A 21,657-nucleotide genomic window follows, 5' to 3' on the forward strand; every position below is an offset into this window, starting at 1 on the left:
CCAGGACTTTTGTTTTTGGGGGATGCTTTTGAATACTGTTTCAACCTCTTTACTTGTGATTGGTCTATTCAGACTATCTATTTCATCTTGATTCAGTTTTGGGAGGTTGTATCATTCTAAGAATTTATCTATTTCTTCTAGGTTATCCAATTTGTTGATGTATAGTTTTTCATAGTATTTCCTTATAATCCTTCATGGTATCCATTGAAATTTCTCCTCTTTTATTTTTAATTTTTATTTATTTGAGCCTTCTCTCTCTTTTTCTTAGTGAGTCTAGGCAAGGATTTGTCAATTTTGTTTGTTTTCTCAAAGAACCAGCTCTTAGTTTCCTTGATCCTTTCTATTTTTTTTATTCTTGATTTCATTTATTTCTGCTGTAATTTTTATTATTTCTCTCCTTCTGACTTTGGGCTTTGTTTGTTCTTTTTCTAGTTCTGTTAGGTGTAGTTTAAGATTACTTATTTGAAATTTTCCTTTCTCATTGAGGTAGGTCTGTATTGGTATAATTTTCCCTCTTATTACTGCTTTGCTGCTCCCATAAGAGTTGGAATGTTTTGTTTTAATTTTCATTTGTCACCATGTATTTTTTTATTTCTCTTTTAATTTCTTATTGATCCAATGGTTGTTTAGTAGCATGTTGTTTTGTCTTCACATATTTGTGACTTTCCCAGCATTTTTTGTGTAGTTGATTTCTAGTTTTGTAGCATTGTGGTCAAAAAGATGCTTGATAAGATTTCAATAATTTTAAATTCATTGAGGGTTTCATTGTTTCCCAACATCTATTCTGTCTTTGAGAATGCTCCATTTGCACTTGAGAAGAATGGGTGCTCCACTGCTTTTGTATGGAATGTTCTCTATATATCTATTAAGTCCATCTGGTCCAATGTTTCATTTATGTTCACTGTTTCCTTTTTGACTGTCTGTCTGAATGATCAGTTGATGTTAATGGGGTGTTGAGTGCTTCTAGTGTTATTCTGTTGTTGACTATCTCCAACTAGGTCCGTTAATAGTCGCTTTGTATACTTTGGTGATCCTTTCTTAGGTGCATATATATTCAAATATGTTATATCTTCTTGGTGGAATGTCCCTTTTATCATTATATACTGCCCCTCTTTGTCTCTCATTATCTTTTTAATCTTGAAGTTTGCTTTGTCTGATACATGTATGGCTACACCTACTTTCTTTTGGCTGCCATTTGGAGTATCATCTTCCATCCCTTCATGCTGAGCGTTTGTTTGGCTTTAGAGTTGGGATGTGGTTCTTTGGGGCAGCAGATTGTTGGTTCTTTCTTTTGAATCCATCCAGTCACTCTGTTTTCTTTGATTTGAGAATTCAATCCATTTATATTTAGAGTGATTATTGATAAATGAGCGCTTAATGTGCTCATTTTCTCTCTTGTTTTCTGTTTATCCTTTATAGCCATTTTTTCTTTTCTCATGTATTTCTGATTGCCAATTCATTTTGGCAATTTTCTGTAATGGTTTTCTCTTTATTTATTATTCGTGGGTCTGGTCTTATTTTTTGTTCAGTGGTTACCATGAGGTTTGTATAAAAGTTCCCATAGATGAGATAGTCAATTTCTTTTTCAATGAAGTAACATTGGTTGATATCATTATATAAACTTCAGATGTACATCATTATATTTCAATTTATGTGTAGACTACACCATGTTCACCTCCCAAAGAGTAATTATAATACATCACCTTACACATGTGACTTATCACTACTTTTGCCCTCCTCCGTTCCCTCTTCCCCTCTGGTAAGCACCAATCCAAACTCTGTCTCTATGTGTTTGATTATCGTTGTCTTTATCTTCTATTTATGAGTGGGACCATACATATTTGACTTTCTTCCTATGAAATATTTTGCTTAGCATAATACCCTCAAGGTCCATCCATGTTGTCACAAATGGCAATATTTCATCCTTTTTTATGGCTGAGTAATATTCCATTGTGTATATATACCACATCTTCTTTATCCATTTGTCCTTTTATGGGCACCTAGGTTGCTTCCAAGCCTTGGCTATTGTGAATAATACTGCAATGAAAATAGGGGTGCGTGTATCTGTATGCATTTGTGTTTTCATGGTCTTTGGATAAATACCCAGCAGTGGAACAGCTGGATTGTATGGTAGATCGATTCTTAATTTTTTGAAGAATCTCCATACTGTTTCTCATAGTAGCTGCACCTGTTTGCACTCCCACCAACAGTGTATGAGACTTCCTTTTCTCCACATCTTCCCTAACACTTGATATTTCCTGTCTTGTTAATTGTAGCCATTCTGATGGGCATGAGTGATATCTCATTGTAGTTTTGATTTGCGTTTCCCTGATAGTTAATGATGTTGAACATCTTTTGATATGCCTATTGGCCATCTGCATATCTTCTTTGGAGAAATGTCTGTTCAGAACTTTTGTCCACTTATTAATTGGATTGTTAGCTTTTTTGTTGTTGAGATGTATGACTTTATGTATTTTGGATATTAATCCCTATCAGATATATGGTTTGTTAGGTTGTTTTTTGTTTTTATTGATAATTTCCTTTGCTGTGAGCATTATAACTTGATGTAGCCCCATTTGTTTATTTTTTCTGTTGTTTCCCTTGCCTGGTCAAACATGCTACTTGAAAATATGCTCCTAAGAGCAATGTTGAAGAGCATTCTACCTATATTTTCTTCTAGAATTTTCATGGTTTCAGGTCTTACATTCAAGTCTTTAGGCCATCTTGAATTAATTTTTGTGTATAGTGTAAGATAATGATCTACCTCATTCTTTTGCATGTGACTGTTCAGTTTTTCCAACATCATTTATTGAATAGACTTTACTTTCTCCATTGTATGTTATTGGCTCTCGTGTTGAAAATTAGGGGTCCATGGATGTGTGGGTTTATTTCTGGGCTCTTGGTTCTTTTCCATTTATCTATGTGTCTGTTTTTGTTCCAGTAACATGCTGTTTTGATTACTATAGTTTTGTCATATATTTAGAAATCAGGGAGTTGATACCTACAGCTTTGTTCTTTTTTCTTAGGATTCCTTTGGCTATTTGGGGTCTTTTGTTGTTCCATACAAATTTTAGGGTTCTTTGCTCTATTTCTGTGAAAAATGTCTTTGGAACTTTGATAAAGATTGCATTGAATGTGTAATTTGCTTTAGGAAATATAGATATTTTATCTATGTTAATTATTCCAGTCCAAGAGCAAGGAATATTTTTCCGTTTCTTTGTGTCTTCTTCAATTTCTTCCAACAATGTTTTATGGTTTCCAGTGTACAGGTCTTTCATCTTTTTGATTAAATTTGTTCCAAAGTATTTTATTCTTTTTGTTGTAATTGTAAATTGGATTGTATTCTTAATTTCTCTTTATGCTTCTTGTTTGATATTATATCTAAATGGAACTGATTTTTATATGTTGATTTTGTATCCTGTAACTTTTTTGTATTCATTTATTATTTCTAAAAGTTTTTTGGTGGATTCTTTAATATTTTCTATATATAAACTCATGTCATCTGCAAATAGTGACAGTTTCACTTCTTCTTTTCCAACCTAGATCCCTTTTATTTCTTCTTCTTGTGTGATTGTTCTGGCTAGAACTTCTAACACTATGTTAAATCAGAGTTGTGAATGTGGGCTTCCTTGTCTTGTTCTTGTTCTTAGAGGGACATATTTCAGTTTTTCCCCATTGAGAATGATATTAGCTGTGGGTTGGTCATATATGGACTTAATTATGTTGAGTTATTTTCCTTCTATACCCATTTTTTCAGAGTTTTTATCATAAATAGATGCTGTATCTTGTCAAATGCTTTCCTTGCATCTGTTGAGATGATCATGTGATTTTTATTCTTTTTTGTTAATGTGGTGTACCACATTGATTGATTTGCAGATGTTGAACCATCCTTGCCTTCCTGGAATAAATTCCACTTGATCATGGTGCATGATCATGTTAATGTATTATTGTATTCTATTTGCTAGTACTTTTTTGAGGATTCTTGCATCAATGTTCATCAGATATTGGCATGTAATTTTATTTATTTTGAATTGCCCTTGTTTGGTTTTGGTATCAGGGTAATTTTGGCTTCATAGAATGTATTAGGAAGCTTCCCCTCTCTTCAATTTTTTGGAAGAGTTTGCGTATAGGTATTAAGTCTTCTTTGAATGTTTGGAAGACTTCACCAAGGGAGCTGTCTGGTCCTAGGAGATAGTCCATTTTCTATTTGCCTCTTATCTCCATTAGCCTAAGCAGGTATCATCTCTTTCCCCTTCCCCTCTGCTTTATTTTTGTTACAAGTTATTCTTTTTTTGTGCTGTGAATTTGTAATTCAATTGAAGTGTTTATAGTTATTTTTCATTATTTCCTTCTCTGTAACTTTTATGTTACTATTTTTTGCTAACCTATACTGATAGAGATCTGCAATTTTTAAATTTTTTTCTCTATTGATCTCCTCTCAAAGCTTGGTAAACCTTTGCCTTTTTGTTTCCGGTAGGAAGCCTCCCCTCATCATTTGTTCTAAGGTAGATCTAGTGGAAATGAATTCCCTTAGATTTTATGTGGGAAATGCTTTTATCTGGGAAATATTTGTTTCTCCATCATATCTGAAGGATAGTTTCACTGGATGGAGTATTCTTGGCTGAAAAATTTTAGTGTTTCAGTATTTTGAGTGTATTATTCCATTCTTTCCTAGTCTGTAAGATTTCTGCTGAGAAATCCACTGAGAACCTGTTAAGGGTTCCTTTGTAGGCTATTTTCTTCTGCCTTGCTGCCCTTAATATTTTTTCTTTGTCATTGAATTTTGAAATTTTAAATATTATATGCTTTGGTGATGGCCTTTTGCACTGATGTAATTAGAAGTTCTATTGGCTTCACATACTTGTAAGTTCAGGTATTTCCCCAGGTTTGGGAAGTTCTCAGCTATTATATCTTTGAGCAAGCTCTCTGCTCCTTTCTCCTCATCTTCTCCCTCTGGAATACTTATAATATTCATGGTACTTTTCCTAATTGAGTTGGATATTTCTCCAAGAATTTCTTCATTTTTAAAATCGTAGATCTCTCTCCTCTTCCACCTGAAGCATTTCTATGTTTCTATCTTTTAATTAATTACTTCTGTCCTCCATAAGGTCTGCTCCATTTTTTGTGGTTTCTGCAGTATTTTTTTTGTCTCATTAATTGCATTCTTCACATCTAGAACTTCTGTATTGCTTTTTTAAGTGTTTCAATCTCTTTGGTGAAATTTTCCTTCTTTTCATTAGTTTTTTTCCTGAAACTCATTGAACTGTCTTTCTATGTTTTCTTGTAACTCATTGAGTTTTTTATGACAACTATTTTGAATTCTCTGTCACTTACATTGTAATCTTCTGTGACTTCAGTATTAGTTTTTGTCATTTTCCTTCTCTACTGCAGTTTTACTGTAGTTCTTCATGGTGTTTGATGAATTGATCCTCTGCTGGTGCATTTGTGGTAGTATCAAGTCACAGATTCCACCTGCCACCACTGGAGGAACGGGAGCTATTTTCTGATCCCGCCCCCTCTGCTGGTAGTTGAGGCAGTAAGGCCACTCTGTGTTCTCATGAGTGGCTTCAGCTACTTGGTGCATTGTACTCACTCAAGTGGGGTCTCTGTCCATGCAGGTGGTCACAGCCAGGCCACTGTGCTTGGCAGGTGGGTCCTGTTCACAAAGGTGGGGCCACTGCACTCTGATGGAGGCTTCGACTGATCTGCTGTGCTAGGTGGGAGGGGTGGTTTCATGTTGGTAGGCAATGCTCTTGTGGGTGTGTCCAGATGAGCTGCTGTGCTTGGTGGGTGGGGAACCTTTCTGCAGGCTTAGCCACTGCCACCCAGTGGGGTGCATTCATGTAGGTGTGTCCACCTTGGTAGGTGGGTGGTCCCATGGGCCAGGCTACCACTCCAAAAGTGTTGGCATGCAGGTGGGCTGTCCCTGACTCCACTCACAGTTATGCCAGCTCCTCTTTGAGGATCTGTGACCTGGATCACTGCCTCTGGGGAGGGGAAGGGGTCTGTTCACCTAGTTCTACTGCTTCCTGGGGATCCACTCCGTAAACCTTCAGATGTATAGCTGCATGGATCTCTCAGGCATTCCATTATGTTGTTTAGGGAATCCTCTGTTGGGTAATGAATGTTCATTTAGCTGTAACTTACAGAGGAGAGACAAAGGGAACTACTCACTCTGCCATGATACTGATGTCACCCGTATCTCAGTGAATATTCTTATTTTCACTTATATAAATAATCAGGCCAAGTTTTTAATATAAACAAATTAGTTTTACTGTGGTAATCTTCGGTAAAAAAAATGAGAGTAATTGTGGAGAGGAAAATTATGCTACACTTGTGTAAATGTTGGACTTTTGTCCTATTAATTGTCTTTGAGGCTTTGTTATATACCCATAGACTGGAATTCCCTGGCCTATAGTATTGCCTTTGGTCTTGTTCACTGTTCCCAATGCCCTCTTTGGGAAACATGAACTCACCCCACATGGGATGATCACTGGAAAATCAGTTTCTGTTGGTGTACAACCTTCTGCTGATCCCTTGTTTTCTTATGCTAGTATGATCAGTTACTGTAAGTCTCTAATGTCCTATGATTGAGCATATCATCAACAGGTTAAAGAAGCTTTCCCAGAATCCAGTTTAAAGGATCCTATTGATCACAGACTAGAGCCTGATGACTGGATATCTGGAAACATCAGAGGAAGGAAGCCCTTGAGCTCCATTGAAAAGGGCCATATCAACTCCTTCAGATATCAGGAAATCCACTCTGCTATCAGACACTAAAATAAAGCTGACTCATAATAACAACTTCCAGGAAGAGAAGTAGCTGACATCTGTTGTAGACAGCTGTCCCAGGACCCTGGACCAAGCCTGTATATCCACTTCCATGACTGTTTAATATTACCATTGTCATATTGTCCAAATGTCACTTAGGATTTTTCTGACACTGTGTTTGGTTTTCCAATCCACATTGGAATGGACCCCTGATAACAATATCTTTTTACAGTGGGCTAATTCATTTGCTACACATGAAAATCAATCTAACTGTTAGATACGTGGGCAACTCCTCCTTTCCAGTTTATGTGGGTTACCTTGGTGGATTTCTCCTCTCCAGGGCACAGACTTGAATACTTTGAAACAATTTATTATTATGTCTCAAATATGGTTCTGCCTAACGATAAATAAGATACTGCCTGTATAACCCCATTCCTATTCCCCTTGTTCATGCTTTCCAGATCTTTTTAGTTGGTTACCCTCAGGTCTGGGTTCACTTTTAAGATTGGGTCTCTGGGTCCTTATCATTATTTTTGGTTTTAAGACTAAGCATCTGGTTGTTCCTTAAAATAATTCTGGCTTGCTTCCACAAATGCTCCTGGAAAATCCTACCCAAATCTTGATGACTCAACATTGTCAGACTCTCCATGTGATCATCACTGAAACCTCCATGAACTTCCACTCTGAGACCTTCACTGATCTATAACAGGTACCTGGCTGGACCCCTTCCCTGCATGGCCCAAGTTATTCGATTGTATAATTGAGTCTCATTAAGCTCTTGAGTCCCGCTGTGGGGTTAGATGGACCTGAGACAGGCAGAGGCTACCTGGCATCGAAATGGGACAAACGCCAAATTAATCATCAATGCTGGCTGTGGCAGGTTTTGATCAAAAGAGGTAAACGTGGAATTAAAATAAAAGATAGAGGATCCCTAAAAGAGAAAGACAAGGTGCACTCTGTGTGGCTAACCAGGATCTAAAATAAAACAGAGTCAAGCGTCCATGCCAGGACGGAGGAAAAAGCAACAACTTGTATCAGTTTCAACTGAGCATTTCGTCTTGATGGATGGCCAAACACCTGATAGAGCTGATTTAGAAGACCAGTATCTGTAGGGGAACCAATGAATCAGAGGGCTTTCAAATCAATCCCTGTGGTCTATGGTCTTTGCTTTTATAAGCTCTACCCTCCCCCACCCTCTTTGGAGTGTACTTTTGATTTGTTTTAAAAACTGCATCTCCCCAGTTTGCAAATTATACGAGCAATAAAGCTTTCCTAACTAAATTCAGACATTTTTGCTGACACTTCCAAGAAATGGAAAAGCAAAACATCATGTTGATTGAACGTGTCACACTTGAACAGCATTAACTATCATTCGCTCAAATGAAATATCTTATACATATGTGAGATATATATCAAGGTGGTTAAGAGCATGCACTCTGGAGACAGATTGATTAGATTCAATCCCAGCTCTGCTACTTCCTCGCCAAGTGATCCTGAGAAAGTTATTTAACTTCTCTAGGCTTCATTCACCTGTAACACAGAGAAAGTAACAGTGCCTACCTCATAAAGCCAATCTGAGAATTAATTGAAATAAAACACTTAGACAATATTCTCATCACAAAATAAGCACTTAAGAAATGTTAGCTACACTTAAGTATATATATGTATATGCATATTTTAACTTCATCTGTAGGTCAAAAAAAGAACAAGGATTAAGCTTGTCAAATGGCATTTTTAAGTCATTAACTGTCTTAAATCAATGTGCCTCTAACTGAATTCCGTGGATTTAGTTTGACTGGAGCAATCCCAGAGGGCCTGAAGTAACTTTAAGGAAAACTGTCAATTAATTATTACTGATATTAAATGAGCTTAAGGTGAATCAAAAAGAGCCTTTTTTCAAGGCTCTTTTTGTGAGTCTGGGTTAACTAGACCTCAAATATTTTTTTCCAGTAATTTTATTGACATCATAATGGTTTATAACATTGTGTAATTTTGGGTGTACATTATTATTTATTAATTTCTGAATAGACTTCATTGTGCTCACCCCTGGTAGTCTAATTTTTGTCCATCACCATGCATATGTGCCACTTTACCCCTTTTGCCCACCCTCCAACCCCCTCTGCCTCTGGTAACCACTGATCTGTTCCCTTTATCCGTGTATTTATTATCTTCCACATATGAGTGAAATCATGCAGTATTTGTCTTTGTATGGTTTATTTCACTTAACATCATACCCTCAAAATCCGTCCATGTTGTTTCAAATGGGATGATTTTGTCTTTTTTATTGCTCAGTAGTATTCCGTTGTATATATATACATATATATGCCACATCTTCTTTATCTATTCATCCGTAGAAGGGCACTTGGGTTGCTTCCACATCTTAGCTATTGTAAATAATGCTGCCATGAACATCGGGGTGCATAAATCTTTTGGGATCATTGATTTCAAGTTCTCTGGATAAATATTCAGCAGTGGGATAGCTGGATTGTATGGTATTTCTATTTTTATCTTTTAAGAAATCTCCATACTGTTTTCCATACTAACCAAAGCTGAAATTTTAATCTAGTTCCTTTCAGATTACTGCTTTACCTCCTTTGGGTTTTACATGTGGTAATCCTCTGGCCATTTTCAGAGTAGAATTCCAGGGTAGATTAGTCTAAACTAAGGATTAGCAACCTATGGTTTTTATGCCCTGAGCGCCATCGTACAAGATTTAGAATTGTTTGTTTAGTCTGGGCTGTTTGGTCCTGAGAAAAACTGAGGATTTAACAAAGTTGACCCATATCCTCAGTCTGAACCCCAGATTTCTAGTTCAGAATTCTCACTCGTATGGCTTTTAATGTAAGTCATTTTTGGGGAGTTTTTCATTCTGAAAAGGTTACACTAGAGGTGGAAGAACTTCTGTCTTCTCTGAAATGAGTGCAGCTATGTGGATGGCAATCACCCTCCCCCACATCTCTAGTAGAGAATATTTTTAAAATAATTTAGTGTGAGTTGCCGACAGATTGTTGCTCATCTCATATACAATGTTCTCTCCCCTACCCTGCTCCCTCCTCCCAGTTGTGAGGAAAATATCTAAATATCTGACCCTTGAAAGAGTTAAGAATAGGAAGAAAGTCTTGCAGGTCAGAAACCATTTTGGTGGGTTGAAAGGTGCAATGAAATACCCTTGAGGAAGGCTTGGAAAGAATTATTAAACAAGACTATAAAAACATAATTTTGAAAGCATAGCGAATAGAATAAAACAGTAAAAACCTACCCAAGCATCAAAAAATGCTTTATTAATAACACTATTGTGCTTTAGAGGCTACAAGGATGTATTTCTGCCTCTTAGTGATTTGCTGCAAACTAATGATTGCAATCTGTCAGTGCAAACTTGTTTAAGGAGGACAGATTAGACAATGTTAAAGACGATAAAGAAGGCAGGTGGTTCTCAGCACACAACAGGACCTAGAAAATGGTGTTTATTTTGAAAGCTAAGTATTTGATTGTCTTAGAAATGTTATTGTATAAATTCTGGGGAAGTGGCGTGTTTTTCACATTCTGGAGCAGAGTAAGGCACCTTGAGTAACAGAAATCCTGATTTGGTCTTCAAGAACATTCATGTGATCACTTTTCCTTAAAGTCAAATGCAAGTATTACTCTTACACAGTTTTTCCTTCCTTAGAATTATTGCCTATGCTATGAGCATGAAATGCTATGTGGAAGCTAACATTTCTCAGAAATCCCATACCACTATCAATTACTTCACGAAGATGTGGAGTAGTGTTAGTGACACTCTTGTCTTCATCTTCTTGGTGTTTCTACGATTGGAACGAACCATGAGTGGTGTTGGCCTTACATTTGTTTCATTGCCACTTTTTTGTCTTATTTGGAGAGCATTAGGTATGATGAATATTTTTGTTTACGTAAAATATGTCAACTGAACTTGAGATTGCATTAGGAGCAAGCAATTTAAAATTCCAATATTTTAAATGCTATATTTGCTTTATTTCTCATAAGCTGACTGTTTTATATCTCCAGTTATATTGGAGGTGCATAATATCAAGGTTAAGAAACAGGCTCTGGAATCAGACTACCTGAATTCAAATCCTAGCTCCACTCCTTAGCCTTATGGCTTTGAGAAAGTTATATGATCATGCTAGGCCTTAGATTCCTAGTTGTAAAATGCAGGTGGTAATACTATCAACTTCTGCTAGCCTCTGTGAGAAGTGCATGACATAATGTAGACAAAAAGCTTGGCATAGATCTGGCACATCATAAACTTTCAGTAAATGTTAACTTTTACTGCTAATGATACTATTACTGCTGCTGCTACTATAAATACTAGTGCTATTACAATATGGTATAGTAAAACAAACATATGGATGCTCTTAGTACTACTACTCAGAATTAATACTCAATATTATTGCTATTGCTAGGATGAAACCTGAGAGATTTCTCTCATTCTTCTACTTCTGAATGTTTACATCTCCCTGCCTCACCCCAATTTACAAAGAAGGAGTAAAAATCACCACTGCCTTCAGCATTATTGTTCCAACTTCCCATCCTAAACCACACTTGTATATATCTTGCTAATGTCTGGACCAATTCTATTAAAGTATTGACTGTGTCTTGGGGAATGTTGACTCCAGTAGGAAAGGATATACCATTTGTGTCTTTTCCTCAAACACTGGTGAAGGCTGGGTGACATCTGGTGAGCCAAACCACACTTGCAAAATGACTTTACCATTGGCTGCAGCTAACCTTTCTTCTCAGTTCAACACTTACATTTAAAAACGTAGTCCATTGGTGATGAAGTGAAATATACATGTGCAGCATACTTTTCATCCTGAAAACATCACAGCTTTGTTGCTAGTTAAACTGAGCTGTCTCTTTAATCTTACATTTTATAGTCTGCTTAGAAATTCAGTTTACAGGTTTATCATATTTTCTGGACATTTATATCTCTACCTTCCTCCTCCTCCACAAATAAACAGACTCATTGTAGATTTTTCTTTGAAGACTATGAAACTTACTCTAGCAATACTGAGGGGCACATTGGGGAAATTGCTTAGGGCTTTAAGGATGAATAATAAAGCTGGCCAGGGTATGCTTTATTATCCATTAAAATGTACTTAAGTTGTACATTAACACTGAAACCACCAGCTAAATGTCATTCAAGTTCATAGAAGGCAATTTCTAGTTTATTCTAAGCCCACAGGAAAATCTCTCTAGGGTTGTAAAATGTTTTTCATCTAAACATCTTTTTTAAATAAAATTGGACCAAAAGTTTACTTTGAGCCCATGCACTATGAAAAATAGATGACAGAAAATAAAAGCAGGGATAAATGAAGAGGTTTTTCTATAAAACATTAAGACCCAACAAAAGCTAGCATTAGATACAAAGGCCAGGATTTCTATAGATTTATTTATTTATTTTTAAAGATTGGCACCTGAGTTAACATCTGTTGGGAATCTTCTTTTTTTCTTCTTCTTCTTTTTCTCCCAAAGCCCGCCGGTACATAGTTGTGGATCCTTCTAGTTGTGGCATGGGGGATGCTGCCTCAGCATGGCCTGATGAACGGTGCCATGTCCGTACCCAGGATCTGAACCAGAGAAACCCTGGGTGCTGAAACGGAGCACACGGACTTAACCACTCGGCCATGGGGCGGCCCCTATAGGTTTGCATATATAGTTTTGTGTGAAAACTCAGGAGATGAAACGAATCTTGTTTCCAATACTATTTTATTTCTAAACTATAACGTGTAGATAATCTTTAACTCTAGTATGAGGAGAGAAGAGGAAGAAATCTTTACCATAATATAGACAATGAGATATCTTTAACTCCATAATCCTGGCATCACAATTTAGCTTAATACTGTGCCTAGTTATGCAGAGGAAACATGAGCTGGTCATAGGAGACCATGGTATTTTTTTCCGTTTGGCTTTAGCCATATAAAATGATATTTTTTTCAATCTGTTAAATTAGAAGTTTTCAGTAGTTGATGTGTCAGTGTATTCTAATTCCTGTTGGTTTGGGGACCACATACGATCAGTGATAAACCTGAAAAGTCAGCATCCTGGCAACATGTCAACATTACTGAAGTAATACACATAAATTGACTAAATGCAGTTTGACTGAAAGTATACTGGATGACTTTTCCATTTAGCCAAAATGATGATTTGGCTCCAAAGAAATATACTATCACTAGCTTTGAGTTCTGGTAATTTTCATATAACGTAAGGATGATTAGAAATGTTATTATATATGTTAGGTATTGTTGGAACAGCTTAAATACTCAACACCAGAGTAGTAGTTAAACTATTAGAAAAATAATGACATAAACATAGTGATATGTGGCTTTAGTTTTATTCTGAAGCGTTAATAATAATTTTCTCTGGATGGGTGGGGTTACGGGTATAAAAGAGAATTAAAAGAGCTAAAGTTACCTAAAGAGTTTTTAAAAAGAAAATTGATAGAGCTGACATTTTCAGTGGATTTAGCTTTTATTTATTTTAAGTTAATTATGCCTGCTCTAATAATTTAACTATGTTTTCATTTTCTGAAACTGTGTAAAATATTTAAATTGAATTAAAATGTTTTTAAAAATAGAAAAATTGACCAAAATTCTTAATCATTTATAGAGGCTGCAAGATTACTCCCACGGCTCTCCAAATTGCCATATAGTCCAATGAAGACGATCTGGGATGTTTTTCCAAACGAATCAATTTTGGCTAAATTGTCTCTTGGCCAACTTATTTCAGCTCTAATTTTGTGTAAGGATTCCTACTTTCGGCCCATCTGTTAAGGAAAACTGTATTCTGTTTCTGGTCTTGAAGTAAATTATCTGATAAACTCATTCATAGTAAGATTCAGAATGTAATCACTAGGAGTGAGATCTGTGGGACAAAGATTTAACCAGTGTCCTTCAAATAGTACTGTTACATGACCGAGCACTTACTTCTCTCATGGTTAAGATTAGTTTTTGAGACTATAGACAAGTGTGAGTAATAAAAAGCTTTGGCTGAGACATGAGTTTCATAACTCTAGACTTTAGGTGGCAGGAGAAAAACCACTTTTCTTCAAAGCCTTAAACTATCTAGAGGCCTGGCTCATTAAAGATTAAAACCAGCACAGGTCACATTACTTAGGTTTTAGTTCGTTAGCTTGGGTCAGCTCTGTAGTATGTATAAGACTGAAGAGAAGTATTATATACTGATTGTAGAGACTGCATTTGCAGAATATCCCAGATAATACACATGGGCCTAAGGAAAGGAGCTGTACTGCTTTCATTCTAAAAAACTGAGAAGAATCAAAAGGAAAAACCAAAACAAAATCAACTGCTTAAAGACAAGTCTCTCAAAGTAATTTTAGGAAGTACCCATTTTAATAGTTTAGTTTAGGCTTTTAAATTATTCATCACAAATCCTTAGAATTCCAATGTAGTTTAACACTAATTTATTATAACGCATTTGTAACTTTTTCTTTCTGTTGATTAATTACTAAACTACTCTTCTTACTGGAAAATGTGGGAGTTCTTGTGCTGACTTTCCTTGTGAACAAATGTCATATGAATAGTCATGAGAAAAGACCAAGTTATTATAGCCTATGGAGGATTGAGGGGAACAATCTGTTTCTCCCTTGTTTTTCTGCTGCCAGAGTTTTCCAGAAAGAAGCTCTTTATTGCAGCAATCATAGTTGTTATTCTTGTTACTGTTATTGTGCAGGTAAAAATCTATTAAAGTAGTACAATTTGAAATCTTCTACTTAGATGCAAATAAATGGGCCAATATTCTTTTTCAGGATCTTGAACTGAGGTAGTTTATATTTAGGAGAGACAATTATAGCATGTGAAATAATTTCTACCATAACTCAAACAGGACATATACAAAAGCTGAGATGGGGTTTATTTTTAAATCAATACGGGAATAGGAGAATGCGTCATTTATTTAAGTGGTTGACACCAATAGCTTTACAACAAATACTGCATTTTAGTGACTTGGAGAGATAAGGTTGAGGTTCAGAGCAGAAGAGGAAAGAAAATGCTTTAAGAATTTCATTCTAATTTTTCTCTTGAATTATTTCTTTGGCCTGTACATATCACCGTTTCTCTCTAATTGCTAATTCACTACACTTCAGTTCTATAAAGCTGGCCAAAAGAATCTTGGAAAAAATGTCTAAAAACCTATTCAGTAACTAAATGAGATAGTTGTTCAAATTTTGGCCAAATTTTTTAAACTAGGATAATGATTTTGGATATTTGTGTGTGTGTGTGTGTGCGCGGTGGGATAATATAAGCAAGAATATATGAATTTGGCAGACTTCCCTTTAAACAAAATAATTATTTCTTTTAAATGGGTGAGATGATTTCTTAAGTTTTAAATATATTTTCTTTGTTTTGTAAATGACTGAGTCTACTTTATTGTCTTCTCATTTAAAAATTCATTAATTGTATTAAATCAGCCCAAAATCAAATTATGTTTTCATCTAAGCTGACCTTCACTTTAATATATGTGTCAGGTAGCAAAATTTTACTTCAAAATGCAAAGTAATTTTAAAGAATTAACTTCCAATTCCTATATCTTTTAGAATTCTTAATATCTCTGATAATTTATCAATAACACTCATATTGTCCTTTAATTTTACATTTCTCCCAAGTATTCAAATGCATATTACTCCTAGAGACTTCATCATTTGACATTTACATTTCCCATTGTTTCAAATAATGCTGTAATCTATTTAAGACTCTGACTGGAGAGTTTGGGTGAAGTTAGGTGTTTGGGGAGTTGTTGCAATTGAAGAGAGAGTGTGCAGTAGAGAACTTCTCATGTCATTCCAGCACCATCTAGTGGTTAGAATATTTGCAGCAATGTTCTTTTTGTATATGAATTAAAACCCATTGGGAAGAAAAGTATAAAATTACAATATTACATTCTACTTATCGGCGATTAGTAAAGTTGCTGTGATGTGCTTCAGGAAGATTAGTGCCTGGTCCACCATCAGTAGAACATGTCTTATAAATTTTTTTCTGTGATATAGTGGAAATGCTCTGTAGTCACTTGGCCATTTTCCCCTGTCTTCTTGAGGGGAAAAAAGGATTGGAGTTAAAATCACAATACCTGGGTGCTAATCACAACTTTATTCCTAATGAGATTTCTAATCTCGAACATGTTACTGATTACTCGGTATCCTTTTTTGTAGAACTAGGGTACAGGACCAATCTTTCAGGGTTGTTTTGTTATAAAGATCAAATAGAAATATAAGTTTAAAAGCACTTTATGTTTGTTACTATTATTATGACCAAGGGCACTTAAGAGACTTTTCACATACTGTCTCCACCTGTCAATTCCACTTAACTACAATTTGGATTCTGTCCTCACTGTCCCATCAAAATTGATCTTGCCAAAGGCTCTGCGGGCCTCCATATTGCCAAGTTAGGTTGAATTCTTTTGTCCTAATATTATGAAACTTGTCAGCAGAGTTTCATACAGTAGACTGCTCTCTCTTTCTAGCAATACTTTCTTTTCTGCTTTTCTTGACATCATACCCTCCTAGTACTTCTGCCTTTCTGGACATTTCATAGTCTTCTTTGCAAGCTGATCCTCCTTTATTAAGCCTCTAAATGTGAGAGTTCTCCAGAATTAGGTCCTGAATATTCTGTTCTCACTACATTTTTTTCATTAGGTGATTATATTTATTCTCATGGCTTCAAAGGCAATACAAATCTGATGACTTCCAAATGTTTACCTCTAGTCCAGATATCTACTCTGAAGTCTAGCTGTGTATATTCAACTATTACTTCATAATTCCACTTGTATGTCTCACAGGAACTTCACAGCCAATATGTTCACAAAGGACAAATCTTATCCTCATCTGTTCTTCTCCTTCCATCTTAGTCAATGGCACTGACATCTACCCAGTTACTAAAGCAAGAAATATAGGATACATCTTTGATTATTTCCTTTTTAAATCCCTCACATCAAACCTTGTGTTTCTAACTCCAAAATGTATCTTCAAACCATGTATTTGATTTTTAGAAAGACGTTACCAGATACAATGAATTGTATTAATATGTTTTGATTCACAACACACTAGAATCATTGGCCCATACATGTTATTGATTGATTGATTGATTTTACACTTCTAATAACTGTGAATCCAGCACTCAACCTGAGAAAGGGAAAGTTAACAATAACCTATGCAATGCACGCCCATCCTGTTTCCTTGCCTCTCCCTCTCTCAGGTAACTGATATCCTGAATGTATTTTTTACCATTCTCTTGCCTTTTAAAAAGTAGTTTTTGAAATAACATATTACCCACATAGACACATGCACATAAATAATATATTGATTTGTTTAAATTTTTTTTAACTTTATAAAAGTGGATGTGTGTGTGTGTATGTTTATATTTTGCATGCAGCCTTTTGGAATGTTGCCTGATAACATTATATTAGTAATATTTATTCATATAGTTGTGAGTAGTAGCCCCTTATTTTCACTGCTCTGCAATATTGTATTTTATGGTTATACACCAATTTATTTATGCACTGTCATTTCAATTGATTTTTTTTCTCTTTTCTTTTTTGCTTTTACAAATGTTGTTGCCATGAACTTTCTTGTATGTGTCTCCTTGTGGAATCTCTATGCTATTCTCTATTCCTATTGCCATCCTCTTAGTCTAAGGTACTATCATCTGTTTCTTGAACTGCCTTAAAATTTTCCCTATTTTCCTTTCCTCCTTCAATCTATTATTCCCACAGGACCAAAACCAATTTTTTAAAAGGACAAACTTTGCTACTTACCTTCCAAAAATACTTCTATTGCTTGTTTCTGAACTTTTAGTAAAATCCCAGAAACTTAGCATGGTTATAAGCTGCAACAAATATGGTTCACTTGTACTTTTGAAACCTCATGTTTTGGGGCCATTCTCTTTCTTGTCCACTGTGTTTTAACAGCCTGTTTAACTTCTTCAAATGTGACAAACTTTTTCTTATCTTGGGGCTTTCAAACATGTTATTTCCTCTCCCTAAAACACCATCTTCTAAGTTGCTTGCATGTCTGGCTTCCTCTTATCTTTTAATTCTCAGCAGATATACAACCTCCTCAGAGAAGCCTTCTGAGAGCGCTCTATTTACATGGATTCCCACTCCTTTGTTGTTCTGTATCATTTCACCGTGGATTTTTTCCTTTGTTAAAAAACAAAGCTCGACTGAGTCAATTTCAGATAGCTGATTGGTTTTATTTTACAACACAAAATTCAATTGAATAAATTTTAGAGATATTATTGGCTTTATTCAATGATTCATGAACCAGGCAGTATCCAATCTAGCAGATAGAAAGGGGCTCCAAGGAGCTATACAAAATGAAAGACTTTTACAGGCAGAGGGGAGCAAGAACAAAGAAGTGACTAGGCAAAAAAGCACACTGGTTATTGCAAGGTTTCCTACTGCACAGTTATTGCAAGAGGATGGCACGGGTCTATCTGACAGATTACCTAACTAGTGCTGATCAGGTGATTCTTTTTTTTTTCTTTTTTCTGCGGACGATTCACCCTGAGCTAACATCTGTCCCAATATTCCTCTAGTTTTTAGTATGTGGGCCAGCACAGCATGGCCACTAACAGAGTGATGTAGGTCTGTCCTGGGAACCAGGCTGGGCTGCCGATGTGGAATGTGCTGAACTTAACCACTAGGCCACGGGGGCGGGCCCTGATTAGGCTCTTCTTGATTGACCGGTTTAAGATTCCGTTTTTGGGAGAGCTGAAACTGTAATTAAGTCTCTGCTGATGTGGGGTGTAGCATAAGCATTCCCATTTGGGGTTTATTGTCTTGTTTTTAACACTTTCATAGAATGTATTACTATATCCATCTACCTATTATTTACCTGTCTTTCTATTTAACTTTCTATGGATCCATCTATTAATCATTTAGTTATTTTCTTTTCCACTTGTGTGATGTTTGTCTCCTCTACTATGTTATTAGTCCCATAAATGCAGGAAATATGTATGGTTTATTCACCACTATGTAATCAGAGTCTAGTATAATATTTGCTCCAATGAAATGTGCAATAAGCATCTGTGAAAAAAAGAAATAAATGAATAAATAGTAAATAAAAGTTAATTTGGAGTATGGATATGAATTATGAACATATATAAATCTTTGAAGTCAAGGCCATGTTTTTTTTTTTAAACCGCGGCCTTGATTTATTCAATACTTCATTTAACCAGATATGCTAGTTACTACAGAGATTCAGCCACACGGCATAAAATTTTGTCTCTTGACTGTATTTTACTTCTTCAAATTGACAGAGTATAATAGTACAAAATACATAAACTGAGCTAAATGGGGAGATGTCACCGAGTCTGGTTGGTTTGACATCTTTCTTTTAGAAGCATTAATTTTGATCTATCCCTAGTAGACTGAGTGGAATGAATTAAGGTAAGTGAGGATGGAGAGTAGTGTGGATGGGTTTAAAAATGCAAATATGGAGTCACCCTTTTAAAAAAGACCAGGTCATTAGGCAGACCCGCTCACACTGGGAAGCTTTTTGCTTGTGATAAGCACTGTTAAAAGGATGTAGTTCTATCCCATGAAAGCATTGTATCATAATTTTTCAAATGTCAGAATAAATTTAGTGGGAGCTCACAACTCAAATGTCGCCTAAAAAGCAAGAATTACACAAAATTACATATGGAAACCGTGTAAGTAGGATGATCCCCTGACTTTTGGTAATTCAGATGCATTTACAAAAAATTGCATAGTTCCAAATTGGTAAAGAATCTCTGTGGAAACATGCTCTTTTGGTGTGTTAAAGAAATCAGGGCCACAATAAGGCATTTCTGTCATTTAAAAGTGCCAAAGAGCTGATGAAGAGCTAGGACATCTCTGAATTTCTTTTAAGTTTCAACTTTAACGTTAATGGAAATTATTATCTGCTTCTTTCCACATTTATGAAATAAGGTGAAAATGGCAACTTTATGGGAATGCATTTTCGAAGTCTTTTGAAAATGACAAAGTAGTGTGAAAGCTCGCTTGAAAGCAGTAGGTTTTATTGTTTGTTTACAGCCATTTTTTTCCATATTCCACCTCAGGTTTTTGACTTTGGTTGATAGCTTTCTTTCTTAAAGCCCTTGTTCCCACATGTAAACTCTAGGACAAATCTCCACTCCTCTTTTAGTTTTCATTCAACCATAGTTTGGTTTAAAAAACCAAAAGAAAACTTAATATTTTGGACAATTTCTAACTATCCATCTTCTCTCCTCCTTACTTTACCATTTTAGTTTCACTCTTGCTTTCTCTTCTCTCTGTCTATAGAAGATGAACAAACAAACATCATTCAGCCTTGCTGTTAGATCATTTAATGGTATTTTTAAATATGCATGCATTCGAAGTCTACAAAACTAATATTCCAATTACTATATTTCCAATTTAGGGTACTGTTATGTCAGGTCCAGGCAGGTAGAATCAGGTGTTAAGTGAATTTAGACTATGTAGTCAATCTGTTTAATTAAGGATTTAAGAATAAATATAAATTCAGACTCTCAAAATGACATAACTAGGCAAATTTCTCTAATAGTGAATATGTGGAATTCGTTATCCCTATCATTCTCATTGCTTTAAATTCAGAGTGTCTACCCAAGGGAAAAATCCGAGCTTGTGGACCAGATCTGGTAGAAATAGCAATAATCTGCTAGATAAGAGCTGTTTATACAGGTTTTTTCCTATCCTCTGCTCTTATAAACATAACTGTAATTCAAACGATCCTATGTGACTGTGATCTAAAAGACAGATTGTAAGATTAATACTCAATCTTTATCAGACATAGTGGCAAATCAGTGCTCTCCATAGTCTAATTTTCAGTTTTAACTAGACCACGCATTTGCATAACACTGTGCAAAGTGCTTTCACATTTATTATTTCACTTTCTCACTCATATTACTTACATTAATGTTGTTGATGTAGCCAACAAATGTTTATTGAATGACTACTATATGCCAGGTAGCATTCAGAATGCTTGGAATACAGCAGTAAGCAAAGTACACACTGATTTTTGACTTCTTTAAGCTTATTACCTAATCAGCATAATTTATTTTAAAGGTTAAATATGAGACTTCTGACACATTTGATTTTATCTCATATTATTGCTAGTAGCACTGGCAATATGTTCATTTTTCCAGAAGATCAGGCAATGAGATAACCACATCAAAAAACATAGCGGGGCTACCTCTCAGCACAAAAATCTAAGAAGACGATTTAAACTGCTAACCTCTCTCATCCCACAGAGGACACTCAAAAATTTAAGACTTGTGCATATATGAAGATGTTTTATTTTAATCATTTTGACTTCTAACTAGTTTAACTACTTTACTCTACTTTAGGAAAATTTTTGGAACTTCAAATGTGATTTCTCATTCGTGAATTGATGTTGCAATATAATAGAAGAGCGATTTAGAATTATGCAATCTGAGCTAAAGAGTTATTCATCTTTAAAACTTACTTTATTGACATTAAGAGTCTTTTAACTTGTTTTCAGGTTTCTTATCTCTAAAATGAGGGGTTTCTTAATGTGATCACTATTAGCTTTTTGTTAGAACAATTCTTTATTCTTTGGCATCCCTGATCCCTGCCCACTAAATGCCAGTAGTAAGTGACAGTCATTGTGACAACCAAAAATTCCCCCTCCCCATATTTTAAGAATGACTGAGAACTACCTTATCATCTCAGATTCCATTCAGTCCTAAAATTCCTATAACCCAAAAAAAGGGAAATCTCCAAAGAGCAACTTGGCTTACAGTAGCCATCCACGGGAACTCCTTCAAATTTCCAACATACCCGCATCTGCTCCTATCCTTTCTTCTTCTTACAACAGAGCTAGGAGCTCCTATCTCAAGTTATGCTCTGCAA

The 21,657-nt window shown here is 35.6% G+C and overlaps 1 pseudogene; it reads left to right on the forward strand.

The window, feature by feature from the left end:
* Nucleotides 1-20,427, forward strand: part of LOC106838373 (sodium/hydrogen exchanger 2-like) — a 71,850-nt pseudogene extending 51,423 nt beyond the window's left edge.
* The last annotated feature ends 1,230 nt before the right edge of the window (nucleotides 20,428-21,657 follow it).

The sequence above is a fragment of the Equus asinus genome, chromosome X (genome assembly GCF_041296235.1).
Source record: "Equus asinus isolate D_3611 breed Donkey chromosome X, EquAss-T2T_v2, whole genome shotgun sequence".
Lineage (NCBI taxonomy): Eukaryota > Metazoa > Chordata > Mammalia > Perissodactyla > Equidae > Equus > Equus asinus.